The sequence below is a fragment of the Chenopodium quinoa genome, unplaced genomic scaffold (assembly GCF_001683475.1).
Source record: "Chenopodium quinoa cultivar QQ74 unplaced genomic scaffold, ASM168347v1, whole genome shotgun sequence".
In the NCBI taxonomy this organism is placed as follows: domain Eukaryota; kingdom Viridiplantae; phylum Streptophyta; class Magnoliopsida; order Caryophyllales; family Amaranthaceae; genus Chenopodium; species Chenopodium quinoa.
Window position 1 is genome coordinate 116417 of NW_018743020.1, and position 17082 is coordinate 133498.

A 17082-nucleotide genomic window follows, 5' to 3' on the forward strand; every position below is an offset into this window, starting at 1 on the left:
CTTAGCCTTTCTCTTTTGACGAATCGGTTTATCAAAAAGTAAGACTTGAACAAAGGTGTTGTCCTTGATTAATCGCCCTTCTCTCCTCGACCAAATACTGTGGGAAAGGAATTTGGGGATACTTATTGTTAATTATTTGACTCAAACTTTATTCAACATGCAATGGATCGAGGAAGTGAAGAAAGATGAAAAAATGTGAAGAAAGATTTAGGTGGAGGGATATGAAGAACTAGGAATAAAATGTACCCCCAACTCAAATGACGGAAAAACCGACTCATGCATGGACCTTCGACATGGTCATGGTGATGTGTACTCAAAGTGTGTGCTAAGACTAGTGAGTGTAGGTGACATGTTAAGACTCATGTCATGACCATATGGCTAGACTATGTGACCAAGACTCGATTAATGACTTGACAAGGTGTTATTGACAGCGAAAATTAACCGAATTAATTAGCAAACTGGTTAATTAGACCCTAGGTGATAACTCGACAAATAATCTGAACTGTTGGCTAAGCGACAGGACTGGCGTCACAATATGGTGATTGGCGCCAGACTTTTTAGTAAATGTCTGGCGCTACACACCATACAGTGGCCCTACAACTCAGATTTTGGCACCAATATTGGAGCCTTGGTCTGGGACTGTTTTCAATATTATTAGTCAACTAGGGTATGCCTAAAGTCGTACTAGGTCAATTCCGATTAAAGAAAATAGTCTTTATTGACTCAAATTAATTAATTAATTAATTAATTAATTAGGCAAAGTTCTTTAGCTCATTAATTTTAGTCTCAAAACAAATCAACAAACAGTTAAGAGGAACATAGAATATATATGCACAACCAATAATGCACAATTAGTCAAGTAGGCACAATATGATGCAATGAGTTTGCAACCTAACCATGGCTCTAGTTCTCTATAGTTCGGGATATGGTTTAGTGAAACAGGGTCCATGGTTAATTGTCCAAATGCACCGCGTAGAAGCCTAACCGTGAAGGGTTAACGCGTGTGGATAGAACACCGCGAGTTTTTTTAAAAAAAAAACTCACTTCCATGGTCTGGTGAATTCAACCTCTCAGATGTACCCTTTGTTGCCAGGAGCGTTCAATCGGGTAGATAGAGCATGAATTCCCAGAAGGTTATGTCCATATGTAGAACACAAATGGGTTTCAAAAAAGTGAGAAAAAATTCAATCAGGAAGTAGGATCGAGCAAACAATACGAAAAACCGGTCGAAATTAGAATGCATATTTCTGGATCGGTATTGGGGGAAATTGGCGCCAGCAAACAGAGACTGGCGCCAACTTTTAACTGTAGCGATTGGCGCCAATACTAGCGTCTGGCGCTACGGATAAAAGTATGACGCCAAGCTTTGGCCCCTGACGCTACTTCCCACATGCCTCAACAGCTTTCTGTGCTCAATAAAATCATCCAGTTTCGCGCGGTGTTATTTCAGTCCTAGTTGTGAAAGACATTTCTCAAATTTCCTACGTGTAAAATCCTATGTTTTTTACTCATTACGGATGGCCTTTCCAATGAGAACCTTTTTATGCATATGACACAATGTTAAATCAAAATTACGCACATGAAATACTTAGAACTTTTCGAGTCTCATCCACTCATTCTAAATCATTGCCTAAACAAATTCAGGAATTAAAATAGAAATCCTCCCCAGTGGAGTCGCCAAAAACTGTAGGGAATAATTTCAAGCCTTTAAAATCCCACTAGCTTGAACCCCACTATGATCATACACTAAAGTACGGTGGCGTCCAAAAGGGAAGAAGATAGGTTAAAAGAGTCGCCAACAAGTTTTTAAGGAACTTGTAAACCGTTCACGAGGTGAAGGTCACACCCTTAACGATCCAAGAGATCGTCAACTCCATAAGGTCGTGAACCAAATAAGTGTTCGGGGATGATGGTACAAATCCAACCTAAAAGAGATTGAACCTGCCCAAATAATAGGCCTCTACTTTATTCTGCTCATATTCATGTGCGCTTTCTGATTAACATACAATCAATAGGATAACCCTAAACCTGTTTATTCTATGTTGGTTGAATATTAATGCACAAATAAACTATTATTGGTGATCACTTGAATTATAATCACAATTAACCCTAACAAGATTATTAATTATCTTATTAAGCGCGATTGCAAGTACAAATTCCCTTTAAACATGCAATAAAAGGTGATCAAGCAATAACAATAAGCATCAAGCAACATAATAAATTCTCAACATCATTAACAATAATAATATCAATAATAATCATAATCATAATCATGTTAAAGCATAGCAAGATCCTAGGCATGATACTAACAAGATTAATAACAAACCCTAGCATGTCACTAAGCAATAAAAATCATATCTTTAACCCTAACATGATACTAACATGAATTAATATTAGAAAGAACATAGGAAGCATCGTAATTTTAATCATACTTGATATTAAAGTTACCATAGACATGATACTAGGAAGATCAAAACGCCCTAACATAACATTAGGAATCAAAATAACAACCTAAGCATGATTTCTACATCATAATACCAATTAATCAATTAAAGTACTTACTTGGATGCCTCGTACCTATTTCTAAAAACAAAATACACACGTTAGTAACTTCAAGGAAAATAATAATCAAACAATTAAATTAAATAATTGAAAGAGAGATTTGGGACCAAACCCTCAGAAATTAAAACCTTTCACGTCTAGGGCGAAGGCAACTTCGAATATGGCTAGGTGTTTCTAGATCTTGTGAATGCGGAATTTTGTGTGAAAAAGAAAAGAATTTAAGAAAATAATGAAGAGATAAATGTTATATGAGAATTGAATGAAAGAGATGAATGATTCTAGGAGAATTGAATGAAAGAGATGAATGATTCTAGGAGAATTGAATGAAAGAGATGAAAGATGAAGTGTTGGTTAAAACTTAAGAATAAAGAGAATAAATGAATGAAAATGGAGTTTTTAATACGATATTTATAGAGAAAATCATCCAAAACAGATAATTTATCAAAATAGAGTGTGAAGACCGCAAAACTTTCTTGGCGCCAGCCCTGGCTAATTGGCGCCAGGACCAGTAGCTAGCGCCAGGCGCCAATGCTGGCGTCTGGCGCCAATCCCGATTCCAGGCGCCAAGGCCTGGGGTTTGACGCCAAATCGACTTTTAACGCGTTTTCGAAAATCTGATAAACTTACCGTACTGGAAGATAAAATAATATAATTTCAGTCGAAAATGTTATTTGATCTAATTAAAACTCTGAAGAGTCCTAATTGAATTAGGAATGATAAGACCTTCTAGAATGTTCTAGAAGACTAAAACCATTCCTAATTACATTAGGAATGATAAATTTATTAGGCCCTCCCCTAGATCATAGGGTCGCACATAAAGCTCAAACCGGGCCCAGTTTAGTAAATTGGCCATAATTTCCTCAATATTCATCGGGATTGGGATTATAATATATCGTTGGAAAGGTCTTTGCAAACCCCATCCAAATACACTATTATTGGACCCATATCATGGACCAACCAAACTGGATTGGCTGTTATCTTAAAATAAAGTTTTCAAAAACAGAGAGAAGAGAAAACAAATAAAACTTTCCGCAACACTAGACTTTTCCACACTTTCGTTTCATTCGATTATGATTCGACGTGAAAGGCACTCATCACCGAGTTTGGTTTTGGGGAGACACAAATGGGTGTCTACACATATCTTGGAAGACAAAGCCTTGAATTGCAAATGAAGACCTTTTGAAGATATGAAGATCTCAAGGGGTCATGCTAGTTGCCAATATGCATCTATAATTTCGCTTTATATTTTATGCTTATATATATGTGTGAATTATTCGTTAGATGCATGTTTAGGTTTTCTTGATGTTGCGATGATTAGTTAAGTTCACTTAAATCAACCAACATAGAAATCCTAGGTCCCTAATAATATCGAGTCAAACTTGCCTTTCCAAAACGACACTTACTAACCGAACGAGAGTGATGGTAGGCTACGCCAAAGCGAGGTGCCATCACTTCTCCAAGGGGAATAAGGCACACCGTGTGTGCACGTTGGTTTTTGTTTAACTCATCGGTATGAGTGAGGAGTCCTCACATACCGTGGCAAAAGAGATACATCGTCAAAGATGCATTAGATGCGACGATTGTCTAACCAAGAGTGGCTTAGAGCCATTAGCAAGGAAATGCTTACCCAAGAAGATTGAGTGTTTAAGACAAGCCAAAGCATGCTTAACCACTCTTTTTTCTTCGGATCTTGGAATCGCCTTATTTCACAAAATAGGGACAAATTTTACGTGTGAATAAGACGTTAAATAAGTATTGAAAATTTGCATGAATAAAATTCAATCTTATTTAAGTATTTTTGAATGTTTTTTCATTAAAATTCTTTCAATTGTAGAATCATGTCTTCAACCCCAAACAATCAGTTTTCATTGCGCTCAATTCTCGACAAGGAGAAGTTGAGAGGTACCAATTTCCTTGATTGGCAAAGGAATTTGCGCATCATTCTTATGCAAGAACAGAAAGAGTATGTCCTTGATGAGGAAATGCCCGATGCTCCCAATGAGGATGTAACTCAAGCGGCCCTTAACCGATGGCAAGTAGCCGATCGGGATGTCAAGTGCGTAATGCTAGCCACTATGTCTCCTGAACTTCAGAAAACCTTCTTCGAGAAGGAATCGACCTATGAGATCATTTCTGAGTTACATAATATGTTTCAAGAGCAGGCTCGAACTGAAAGGTTTGAAACCCACAGGCAGATCCTTGAGACTAAGCTCAAGAAAGGAGAGCCAGTCAGCCCACATGTGCTCAAAATGATCGGATTATTTGAGAACATGGGAAGGCTTGATGCGGGGTATTCAACTGAAATGGCTATTGACATCATTCTCCATTCCCATCACAAAGGCTATGACCAGTTCAAGATGAACTACAATATGCATAGCATGAAGAAAACCCCCACCGAGCTTCATGGGATGTTGAAGCAAGCTGAGCAGACGCTCAAGGATGAGGGAAAGCATGATATGCTCATGGTTCAGAAGGGTAAGCCGTTCAAAAGGGCAGGCAAAAGGAAGAAGGGCTTTAAGGGGAAAGGAAAGAAGAACTTTCCGCCTAAGCCGAAAGCTACCAAAGACAACAAGGAGAAAAAGGTAGCATCTTCTAAGTCTGATTCCGAATGCTTCTATTGTAAGAAGAAGGGACATTGGAAGAGAGACTGCCTCAAATTCAAGGAAGATAAGAAGAATGGAACTGTTGCTTCTACATCAGGTATTTACGTTATAGACTTTAACTTCACTAGCTCGGCTTCATGGGTATTAGATACCGGATGTGGCTCACACCTTTGTTCCAATTCACAGGCACTAAGGAACACTAGGAAGCTAGCGAAGGGAGAGATCGAGCTCCGGGTAGGAAATGGAGCAAGGATTGGTGCTATTTCCATAGGATCTCTTGGTTTGTCTTTGCCCACGGGGCTAGTTTTGGAACTTGACAATGTTTATTGTGTTCCCAACATTACCAAAAACATCATTTCAATTTCGGCGTTGGACGCCAAAGATTTTGAATTTCGAGTTAAAGACCAATCATGTTCATTTTATCTCGATAATGTTTTATACGGTACGACACATTCAGAAAATGGTCTTTATGTGTTATCACTAGACAAGGAAATTTATAACGTTAATAATCCTGCAAAGAAAGCTAAGACTACACAGTCTAGTCAAACGTACTTTTGGAATTGTCGCCTTGGCCACATTAACATCAAACGCATCAAGAAACTTCTACAAGAAGGTATTCTTAACTCATTTGATTTAGAATCCTTTGAAAATTGTGAAGGATGTTTATTAGGCAAGATGATAAAGCAACCATTCTCCAAGTTAGGAGAAAAGGCCGGTGACTTGTTGGGACTAATACACACCGATGTATGTGGACCAATGAGTACACCCGCAAGGAGTGGTTATCGGTATTTCATAACCTTCACGGACGACTTTAGTAGATATGGTTATGTCTATCGAATGTCGCACAAATCTGAATCGTTTGATAAATTCAAAGAATTTCAGAAAGAAGTTGAAAACCAACTCGGCAAGAAAATCAAAGCGCTTCGACCGGATCGAGGTGGAAAAAATTTGAGCTAAGAGTGCGATGACCATCTGAAAGAACATGGAATACTTTCAGAGTTGACACCTCCGGGAACACCTCAATGGAATGGAGTATCTGAAAGGAGGAATCGAACCCTGTTAGACATGGTCTGATCTTCTATGGGTCTTAGTGAACTTCCAATCTCTTTCTGGGGACATGCACTTTTAACTGCGGCACTCACTCTAAATCGTGCTCCGTCAAAAGCAGTGGAAAAGACTCCATATGAATTATGGACAAGCAAACCGCCAAGGTTGTCTTTTCTCAAGATTTGGGGATGCGAAGCATATGTCAAGAAACTCATCTCTGACAAACTTCATCCGAAATCTGACAAGGTTTACTTTGTGGGTTATCCAAAAGAAACCAAAGGGTATTACTTCTACAACAAAGCCGAGAACAAAGTGGTTGTTGCTCGTGATGGTGTCTTCTTGGAGAAGGAACATCTCTCCAAAATGACAAGTGGGAGGAAAATCGAACTCGACGAAGTTCGAGAGGACGAGCAACAAGGACAAGTTGACAATCAAAGTGCTTACCAAGCAGCTGTTGACATTGGTAAAAGTCAAAATATGCAAAGTCAACCCGACAATGCAAATGCTCAGTCCATTACCCTACGTAGGTCGACTCGGCCAAGATCTCAACCTGACAGATATCTCGGTGTTGTATTAACCGAAGATCAGGACATCGTAGTAGTGGATGGAGATGAGCCGGCAACCTACAAGCAAGCTATGACGAGCCCCGACTCTGCAAAATGGCAAGAGGCCATGAAATACGAAATGGACTCCATGTTTGAAAATCAAGTATGGGACTTGGTTGATTTACCCGCAGTTACACACCTATCGGATGTAAATGGATTTTCAAGATGAAAACCGACAAAGATGGAAATGTATTTATTTACAAAGCAAGGCTGGTAGCAAAAGGTTACAGGCAAATTCACGGCGTTGATTGTAATGAAACCTTTTCTCCAGTTGCTATGCTTAAGTCCGTTCGAATTCTTCTAGCGATTGCTGCATATTACAATTATGAAGTATGGCAGATGGACGTCAAAACCGCTTTCCTCAATGGGATTTTGGAAGAAACTGTGTATATGACACAGCCTGAAGGTTTTGTCGACCAGAATAATCCTAAGAAGGTATGCAAGCTTAAGAAGTCCATTTATGGATTAAAGCAAGCAAGCAGGATTTTGGAATGTGCGATTTGATGAAGCCATCAGTGAGTTTGATTTTATCAAAAATCCAGATGAGTCTTGTGTCTACAAGAAGATCAGTGGGAGTGACATCACCTTCCTAGTCTTATATGTCAATGACATTTTATTCATTGGAAATAGCATTCCATTGCTAGAGTCTGTAAAGACTTGGCTCGGGAAATGTTTTTCAATGAAAGAATTGGGAGAGGCTCAGTACATATTAAGCATCAAGATCTATAGGGATAGATCAAAAAGGATGATTGGAATGAGTTAGAGTACTTACATCGATAAGGTACTGGCTCGATTCCAAATGGAAGGAGCCAAGAGAGGGAACCTACCCATGTCACTTGGCATAACCTTAAGCAAGAAGCAGTGTCCAATGACACCTGATGAGCGAGAAAGGATGAGTCGAATTCCATATGCTTCGCTTATTGGATCGATCATGTATGCCATGATATGTACTAGGCCAGATGTATCGTATGCCTTAAGTGCTACGAGCCGATACCAATCAGACCCAGGAGAGGCGCATTGGACTGCGGCCAAGAATATTCTAAAGTACCTGAAAAGGAACAAGGATAAATTCCTGGTTTATGGTGGTAAAGATGAATTGGTTGTTGAGGGATATACTGACGCAAGCTTCCAGGCAGACAGAGACGACTTCAAGTCACAATCATGATACATATTTTGTCTCAATGGAGGAGCGTTTAGTTGGAAGAGTGCAAAGCAAATCACAACCGCTGATTCTTCAAATGAAGCCGAGTATTTGGCAGCATCTGAGGCAGCCAAGGAGGCAGTTTGGATTCGCAAGTTCATTGATGAACTTGGTGTTGTACCCTCCATCAACGGTCCAATAGACCTCTATTGTGACAACAATGGAGCTATTGCTCAGGCTAGAGAGCCACGAGAACATCAGAAGGTCAAACATGTCAAGAGGCAATTTCACATGATTCGAGAATGGAAGTCAGAAGGTGAAATCAGAATTTGCAAAGTTGGAGCGGATGACAATGTAGCCGATCCACTTACTAAACCTTTGTCTCAAGTGAAGCACAACAAACACATTGAGGCAATGGGACTCAAGCATGTCATGAACTGGATTTGAATTCCATTTTATAGTGTTTTAATCAAATTTTGAACATTGTTGATGTAAAGCACCATTATGAACCATTCAGTTTTGGAGTAATTAAAATTTTCATGCAATTTAAATCACTCCGTCTCTATTTAATTGTGGTTTAGAATTAAATAATGAGTCCATTCGATTTTAATAAATATTCAAAATAGGGTATCAAGTCAATGGCTTGGATAAAGAAACACCTATTAAGTGAACATTGAATATTTTAATCGAAAATTATATCTCATCAAGGTCATATTTTGTGGACGATTGATGACCATCAGAGATTAGTGTGTAGTATGATTTGTAACACTGTTTCTTGTGCTATGAGGATATAAATCATTTGCACAGGTATTGGTTTAGAACCATACTGGATCGACCTATGAGGATACTTTAAGAGATTTAAAAATCGTCATAAGTATTTTCTCATTATTACGATCGGAACTCTTTTCCTTTGACCATGAGTAGTGGGAGATCTCTTGTTTGAGTACTTGTCCGCTTTGGTATCCGCCAAACGTCTTCCGTAACAGGGGATTATAAAGACAGATATCGGGCGGGTGAGTCCTCTTAGTAAGAGAAGCTACATTACAAGACTGAAAATGTCCCCCTACTAACAATAGAGAACATGTCTTGTTATTTACAAGGCCTCTCAAAGAGGGAGACTGTGAAAAATGCATGGTCGTGCTCAGATGGATTTTAGAAATCATTTGCTTATTAACAGTCAAACTCGGATTTCGAGAAACACTTCTGGACGTAACAGAGATGACTAGTAATCTTACTCTGTAGTTCATGAAGAGACATAGGATAAGGGCTATACACTAAATGCACACTTGTCCGGAAGGACAAGTGGGAGATTGAAAGTAATGGTGTCCTTCGAACAAGTGTATTATTCGGATAGCGGGTTCAAAATTATTAGAAAGCTAATATATTCAGTAAGGTCAAGTGATCGGAATGCCTGGGTGGAGGCCGCTTCCGATCAGTAATATTAATATAATTAATATTACAGCTTAATTTTGACTGAACCCTTCGGGTCACACCCAAGCAAAATATACGAACCAACTCGACGAATTAATTCGGAAGAAATTAATTCGTCGCCCGAGTGTTAAATATTTAGACGTCGGTAATTCGAGCTTAGAGCATCGAATCCGATCGTCGAAAGTCGAGTCTAAATGATAAGAGACGAGATAATTACTAATAAATCAACAAAATTACCAAAATACCCCTAGCATCGAGAAAACCGAGTGCTAGGGGCAAATGGCCTAGCAAGGTGGCTAGCAAGCGCACCAAGCCGAGCCTAGGCTGGCTGGTGCGTGCTAGCGCGCCTTGGCTAGCTAGGCTGGCCAGCAGCCCGCACATGTGTGCGTGGCATGCTAGCAGGCCTTGGCCAGCAGCCAGCATAAATGTGCTTGGCGTGCTAGCAGCCCGCACAAATGTGCGAGGCATGCTAGCAGGCCATGGCCAGCAGCCCGCATGTTGGTGCGTGGCTTGCTAGCAGCAGGCCTCGACCAAGCAGCCAGCACACATGCTAGTAGGCCATGGCCAGCAGCGCGCATGTTGGGGGTTGCCATGTGGCGCAAGGTGAGGGAGAGAGTGGGGAGCAAGTTTGGTCCCCATCTCCAAGTGGTCCTCACCTACTCCCTCATGTATGCTTGACACTTGTTGATTTATTACTAGTTTGCTTAATAATTTTATTTTAGCTTTAAAATAAAATGTGAAAATCTCATTGTCCCACATTGGTGGGAGAGATTTTCATACTCTCATCATTCCCTATAAATACCCAACTTGGGGCATTGGAAATGATGCTTCAGTGAGTGTTAAAAAGAGCATTCCATAATTTTGGGAAAACTCTTAAACTCATATAACACTCGGGTTTTGGTCGGACCTTGCTAACCCCAAGGTAGCGGACCTTAAAGTTGTGTTCGCCTTTTGTGGGTGGATACCGTCGGAGGCGTGGCGCTTGACATGCTCGTAGCTTTCAAGTAAGAGCCCCGGTTTTTGGGCGAAGCTCGCTTCGAGGGTAAGATTCGTTATCTTTTCTTTGTGATTATTTATTTATGATTTATGATTTTAATTATTGCGAGTGGTTCCTCCGGTCGGGGTTTGTTTCCGCGGTTAGTCGGACTCACTAAACCCCAATAAAAGTAAATTATTCACTATCAATTTAATTAATTTAAATTAATCTTGAGTTTTTGATAAAATAAAAGGGAGTTGGAAAAATGAACATAAGTTCAATAAAAACACCAACTTTAATACTTGTGAATCCTTGAAAAATTACATCTTTCAATATGAAGATAAATATATTTCTATCACTTAACATAATTAAAGATTGAATCTTTAGTACAACCATTTCACACTTAATGCAATTAATTTGCAATTATGTGAAAAATAAAACCAAGCTTTCAAACACAAATTACCACCAAGTAATCATGCCTAAAGAAGTTTAAAATTGCATATAAAATATATATTTAACCAATTACATAACCACCATAAATATGCCATTAATTTTTAAGGTTAGAAAGACTTAATTTTTTTTTGTAAAAACAAAAAACCTCGCAAATAATTCATTTTTGGTCGATTTTTGGCTAAAAATCGAGTGCTAAAGGGTAAAACCATTTCCAGAACGCCTTTCCCACCCAAAATTCACTATTTTGGGTCGAAATTTGGGTTCGGGAGCTGAAGTCAGCTCTTATACGAGGTTGAAATGGATAAAACGAGCTACTAATCTAATAAGCAACTTATAACCAGAAAAATTAAGCCATAAAAATAGCTTGAAAAATATTATGATTTTAAAAATAAACGAGCGAGGCTTCGATACCGCTGTTGGGATTTGGTGAGTCCGACTCACCGCGGAAACAAACCCTAAAACAAGTCTGCACTCGCAATAAATAAAACCATAAACATAATTAAATTAATCACGAGATTAAGATAAAACGATTACCTTTGGAGCATGCTTCGCCCGACCGGAAGGGGCTCTTACTTCCAAAGCAAGCCTCGAAATTACGACGGCTTCCAACGATACTCCACCCACAACTCGACCACCGAAAACGATCCAATGCCTTGGGGTTAGCAAGGCCCGACCAAAACCCGAGTAATTACTGGGTTCAAAGCTTTGCACAATGGTGACGCCTTTTTCAACTCTTATTCAAGTGCTTTTCCCAATACCCCAACTTGGGTATTTATACAGAAATGCATGAGTGTGAAAAGCTCTCCCATCAATGTGGGAGAATTTGATTTTCCCATTTATTTTAAATCTAAAACAAAATTAATAATCAAACTAGTAATAAATCAACAAGTGAAAAGCATACAAGGAGGAGTAGGTGAAGACCACTTGGGGGGGGGGGACAAAACTTGCCCTCCACTCATGCCCCCATAACCGGCCACCTCCCTTTTTTGTCCTCCATTTGAGTTGTGCCACATAGAAGCTCACTTGGGCACCCATGGTTGCCTTGTGGGCTGCCATGGGGTGGTTGTGAGGCTTCGGCCCACCTCACTTGCGCCCAAAAGCGTGGGCTGCTAGCTGCCACGGCCTAGAAAGCCACACACCAGGTGTGCGGGCTGCTAGTTGCCACATGCTAGCATTGCCACACACACTTGGTGCGGGTTGCTAGCTTTTTGTCGCGCCCCTACTAGCACTCGGTTTTACCGATGCTAGGGGTATTTCGGTCGTTGTTAATTTATTATTATTTTTCACGTCTCGTCTTTTACTATTTTCGACTCGACTTTCGACGCTCGGTTTCGACGCTCCAAGCTCAAATTTCCGACGTTTAAATATTAATTACTCGGTCGACTTATTAATTAATTCCTAATTAATTCATCGCTTCAATTCGTTAGTTGTTGGGTGTGACCCGAAGGGTTCGGTCAAGATTAAGATGTAGTATTAATTATGCATTAATATTACTGATTGGAAGCGGCCTCCACCCAGGCATTCCGATCACTTGACCTTATTAAATATATTAGCTTTCTAATAATTCTGAACCCACTAACGTAATAGTACACTTGTTCGAAGGACATCATTCCTTTCAAAGACAAGTCATTTAAACCCCTAGATCGCTTTAGAGGACGCGTGATGCTCTCGTAAAGGTTTCCTAAGAGATTAACCTATTACTCTTGTAATAATACAAACAAGGCAAAGCATGAAAAAGAAACCAAAATACAAGAAAAGAAAATAAATGTTCATGAAAGGACTTTTCCAAATGTACAAGCACAAATGAATGCAAATCTTTCTAAACACGTAAGGGAGTGCATGTTTAAGATACCCGAGGTTGATTGAAACATAAATATGCTAAGCATAGAAACTAGAGAAACGCAATCCACTTTCATCCCAAACGGTCTTACCGCGTTCTCCCTACTAGTCTCATATTTTCCCCTAGTGAGCATCTCAAAAGTTCCACGAAGGAACCGGAAAAAGAGATAATTTTGGTCTACTCGACGTCTTGACAATGCATCCCCTTTCCTTTGGCTTTAACTAATATTGCCCTCCCCCGATATATGACTCAAACTCTAGGTCGAAAGGTCTTTCCCAATGATTGTAACGTAAGGGCAAAAAGGGGTGAGGGTAGGCTTTAAATTTTAAAATTTGGCGGTATTCCAAATATTGAAGCAAAGGGTGATCAAACCTTCTCCTCATAACCAAGAAATTGCCATACAAAAACGACTAACACCCCCAAGCTTATTCAAAGCTATAACCACAAGCATATATAATAAAAGCTTAAACGCTTCTCCCCCAAGCTTAAAGGAAGCATTGTCCTCAATGCTTGAAAAGGGGAAAAGAATCACATCAAAATATTTTTGTTTTTTTTTCTTATTTTCAATTTTATTTTGTATTTTCACTTCCTTTTAAGCAATTGTCCATGTCTCTTTAACTTGGGACGACTTTTACAATTTTTGCATTTGCATTTGCATTGTCCTTGCCTTTTTTTACTGTTGACTGCTATTTTCATTTATTCACTTGCCATTATTTACACAAATATCACAATATAAACTTGTTTTCAAGATAACCAAATATCCAAACTCCTCCACCACAAACTCCAACAATAATGATCAATTGCTTCACAAAATCCAAGAACGGAAATGAAAATGAAACAAAAGGCTCATAATCTAAGGATGTGGCTTGAAAAGAAGGGAAAAGGCTCAATTGGTTAGCAAGAAGGCAAATGTAAACCCAATGAACTAAAAAGAAAGAAAATTAACCTAGAAAAGAAAAATTCCCTCCCCGAAAAGATGCCTTTGTCCTCCCTAGATGGCCCGGTCTCGAGTTTGAAAATTATGAGTCAAGTTTCTAGATTAGGTCCGCAATAGTCAAGGATCCATGCCGCTCATGCAAATATATGTTGAAGGCTTGAAAAAAATAATGAACCTCACATGGATGTAGAAAAAACTCACTATTGGTGTCAATTCGACTATAGGAAGCAACTACCAACATGCCACAAATAAGTAGAATCTGGTTTCATGGTCCCACTAGTTCTAACCAACTACCTTAGTATGCTTTATCCTAGAATCAACCAAGTGTACTCTCAAACCGTGCCATACCGTTACCATTTAAGAAGAAAAGCATTCAACTATACAAGTCCAAAAGTATTATGTCTAAAACAAGAACAAAATAAAGATACATTGCAAATTTGCCTTGATAGAAAAAAAAAATCTTTTTGGAGTTTTTTTTTTAAAATATAAGAACATGGAAAAGTATATACAAAGGTGCATAGCATATGTGAATCAACATCCCATCAAACATGATAGAATACCCTCCCCCAAGCTTGAATGAGACAATACACTCAAACATAAATCATAGAAACTATGGGAGGGGAAAACAAGGAGATCAATCCAACAAACAAACATATATCAAACAAGTCACCATCCACTTGAGAAAGAGCAAGGAAGGATATTACTGGATATTAGGTGGGTGTAAATACCCGCAAATGACCCAATTAAACCTTTCAAATCAAATTTCCTTAAGAATTGAAGCTTGCCTTCCATATGCTAGCAAAAATAGGAGTCAAACTTTAAAGTATATCAAGTCATGTACCTAGCAAAACGCATACAAACATTTCTATGAGAGAAAATCTATTCTAAAAATAAAAGAAAATTAAAGCAATAAAACACGGGTTACTTCCGAGAAAGGCTTGCTTAAGGTCCAAGCTTTACCGCTCTAGAAATTAATAATTTGACGCACGCAAGAGCTTGTCAAATGCACTACTACACATTTCAAGAAGGTAGGCAAATGACGGGATAAAAACGTGCAACAAGATTGTTGCATGCAAGTGAAGAGGGAGGTGCCAAAAGAAAGGAAAAGAGGGATCAAAAGGAAAAACAGGAAAATAAGAAGAAGAAGAAGAAGAAGAAGAAGAAGAAGAAGAAGAAGAAGAAGAAGAAGAAGAAGAAGAAGAAGAAGAAGAAGAAGAAGAAGAAGAAGAAGAAGAAGAAGAAGAAGAAGAAGAAAGAAGAAGAAGAAGAAGAAGAAGAAGAAGAAGAAGAAGAAGAAGAAGAAGAAGAAGAAGAAGAAGAAGAAAGAAGAAGAAGAAGAAGAAGAAGAAGAAGAAGAAGAAGAAGAAGAAGAAGAAGAAGAAGAAGAAGAAAGAAGAAGAAGAAGAAGAAGAAGAAGAAGAAAGAAGAAGAAGAAGAAGAAGAAGAAGAAGAAGAAGAAGAAGAAGAAGAAGAAGAAAGAAGAAGAAGAAGAAGAAGAAGAAGAAGAAGAAGAAGAAGAAAGAAGAAGAAGAAGAAGAAGAGGAAGAAGAAGAGGAAGAAGAAGAAGAGGAAGAAGAAGAAGAGGAAGAAGAAGAAGAAGAGAAGAAGAAGAAGAAGAAGAAGAAGAAGAAGAAGAAGAAGAAGAAGAAAGAAGAAGAAGAAGAAGAAGAAGAAGAAGAAGAAGAAGAAAAGAAGAAGAAGAAGAAGAAGAAGAAGAAAGAAGAAGAAAAGAAGAAGAAAGAAGAAGAAGAAGAAGGGGAATAAAAGAATGGGAGGAAAAACAAAGGCAAATCCTCCTCACTAAAATATTTTTAAGTGGTAACATCACCCTTTTCCTCAACAATAAATGAATGAGGGACATTAATATCATCATAGACAAGGGGGTCCATAATAGGCTCATTGAGATAGGAAGGGAGAAAAATAGGGCAATAGAGGATGTGGTTAAACCTTTGAGAAAAGGGGTATGAGAAATAGGCAAAGGGGTAGCTACTCCCTCAACACAAGGTCCCACATCGCCAATGAGGGCATGAAAATCAATCATAGAGTCCTTAAATGAAGATCTCTCACAATCTACATCTCTCTCAAGCTCAAAAACTCCAAAGGAATCAACCTCATCCTCCTTTGCACCACAACAAACAACCTTTCCTTCAACCAACTCAAAACGTTATTCCTCAAAACCGTGCATAAGAGGAGGTAGAGTCATCGTAAACTCATCTAAATCCTAATAAGCTTTCTTGATGAACTCATCCAAAAATCTATAAATTTTCATATGAATCTCACAAAACAAACCAGACATTATCTCAAAAGAGTCTTTGTATTCATAGATTGAAGGCTCACAAACATACACTTGAGGCTCATCAAGATGGGAAAGAACGTTAGGATTTTCAAATTCAACTCTCTCTTCATTATCCACTCTTTCACCATCACTCATATGCTCATCAAAGGTATCCTCACACTCTCTTGGTTGTTCTAAAATATCATTATCATCCTCAACAGACACATTGGATTTGAAATTTTCACACACAAGCATCAAAGATGACAATTGACTTTCCAACTCTTCTCTTCTTTTCAACTATTCATTCAAAACACCCTCACGCTCTCTAATATTCTCCATTTTGCTCCTTAAAATTTCTATCATTTGTCACTCCAAGGGCCTAAGATTAGGATTCATCTCTAACTCCCTCAAAGAGTTTGGGGAATGAAAACGTGAAGTGGTTTGAGGATCAAGAGTAGAAGAAGAGTCATAACCAAAGATAGATCATCATCATTACAAACATGAGCATTTTCATTAAATAGGGGAGTGGGGGCACAATCAATCATATGAGATTTGTCAACATGAGCATGCACCTCATTATCATGAACAAAAGGGGAAATAGAATTGAAAGCATTTGTTCTAGGTTCAACTATGGGATCATGTGACACATCATGGGAAATCATGCTAGCATTAGAAGAATTAACACATTACACATCAAAAATTGAAGCACGATTACCCCTATTATAGACTTCCCAATCAAACCAAACTTAAAAATCCCAAGCATCTTCGATAGAAAAATGCTCTAAATCTACCATTATGCATTCCTTCAACTATATCCCTAGTTTGTTCATTCAAACCAAAAAAAACAAATCTCACAAGCCTCCCAAAGACTACAACGATTATAGTTAAGAAATCCCTTAAGTCTATCGAAATATTCACAAAAAGGCTCATCATCATATTGAGGAAATGAGAGACATGCCATTTTTTTACAAAGAAAACAAAAATCAAATAAAATAAACGTATATACAAAGACCTAGACTAAAAAAATAAAAAACACTCAAACATAGACATGGTTCCCCGGCAACGGCGCCATTTTGACGAGGGGTGGAACTAGGTCGTTGAAACTAATCCTCCCTCGGTCAAACTAAATTTATAAACACTTAACTAACCTATATACTAGTATAGAGGCAAGTCAAGGGTTGAACCCAAAGGAACGGTAACGTTCAAGCGCTC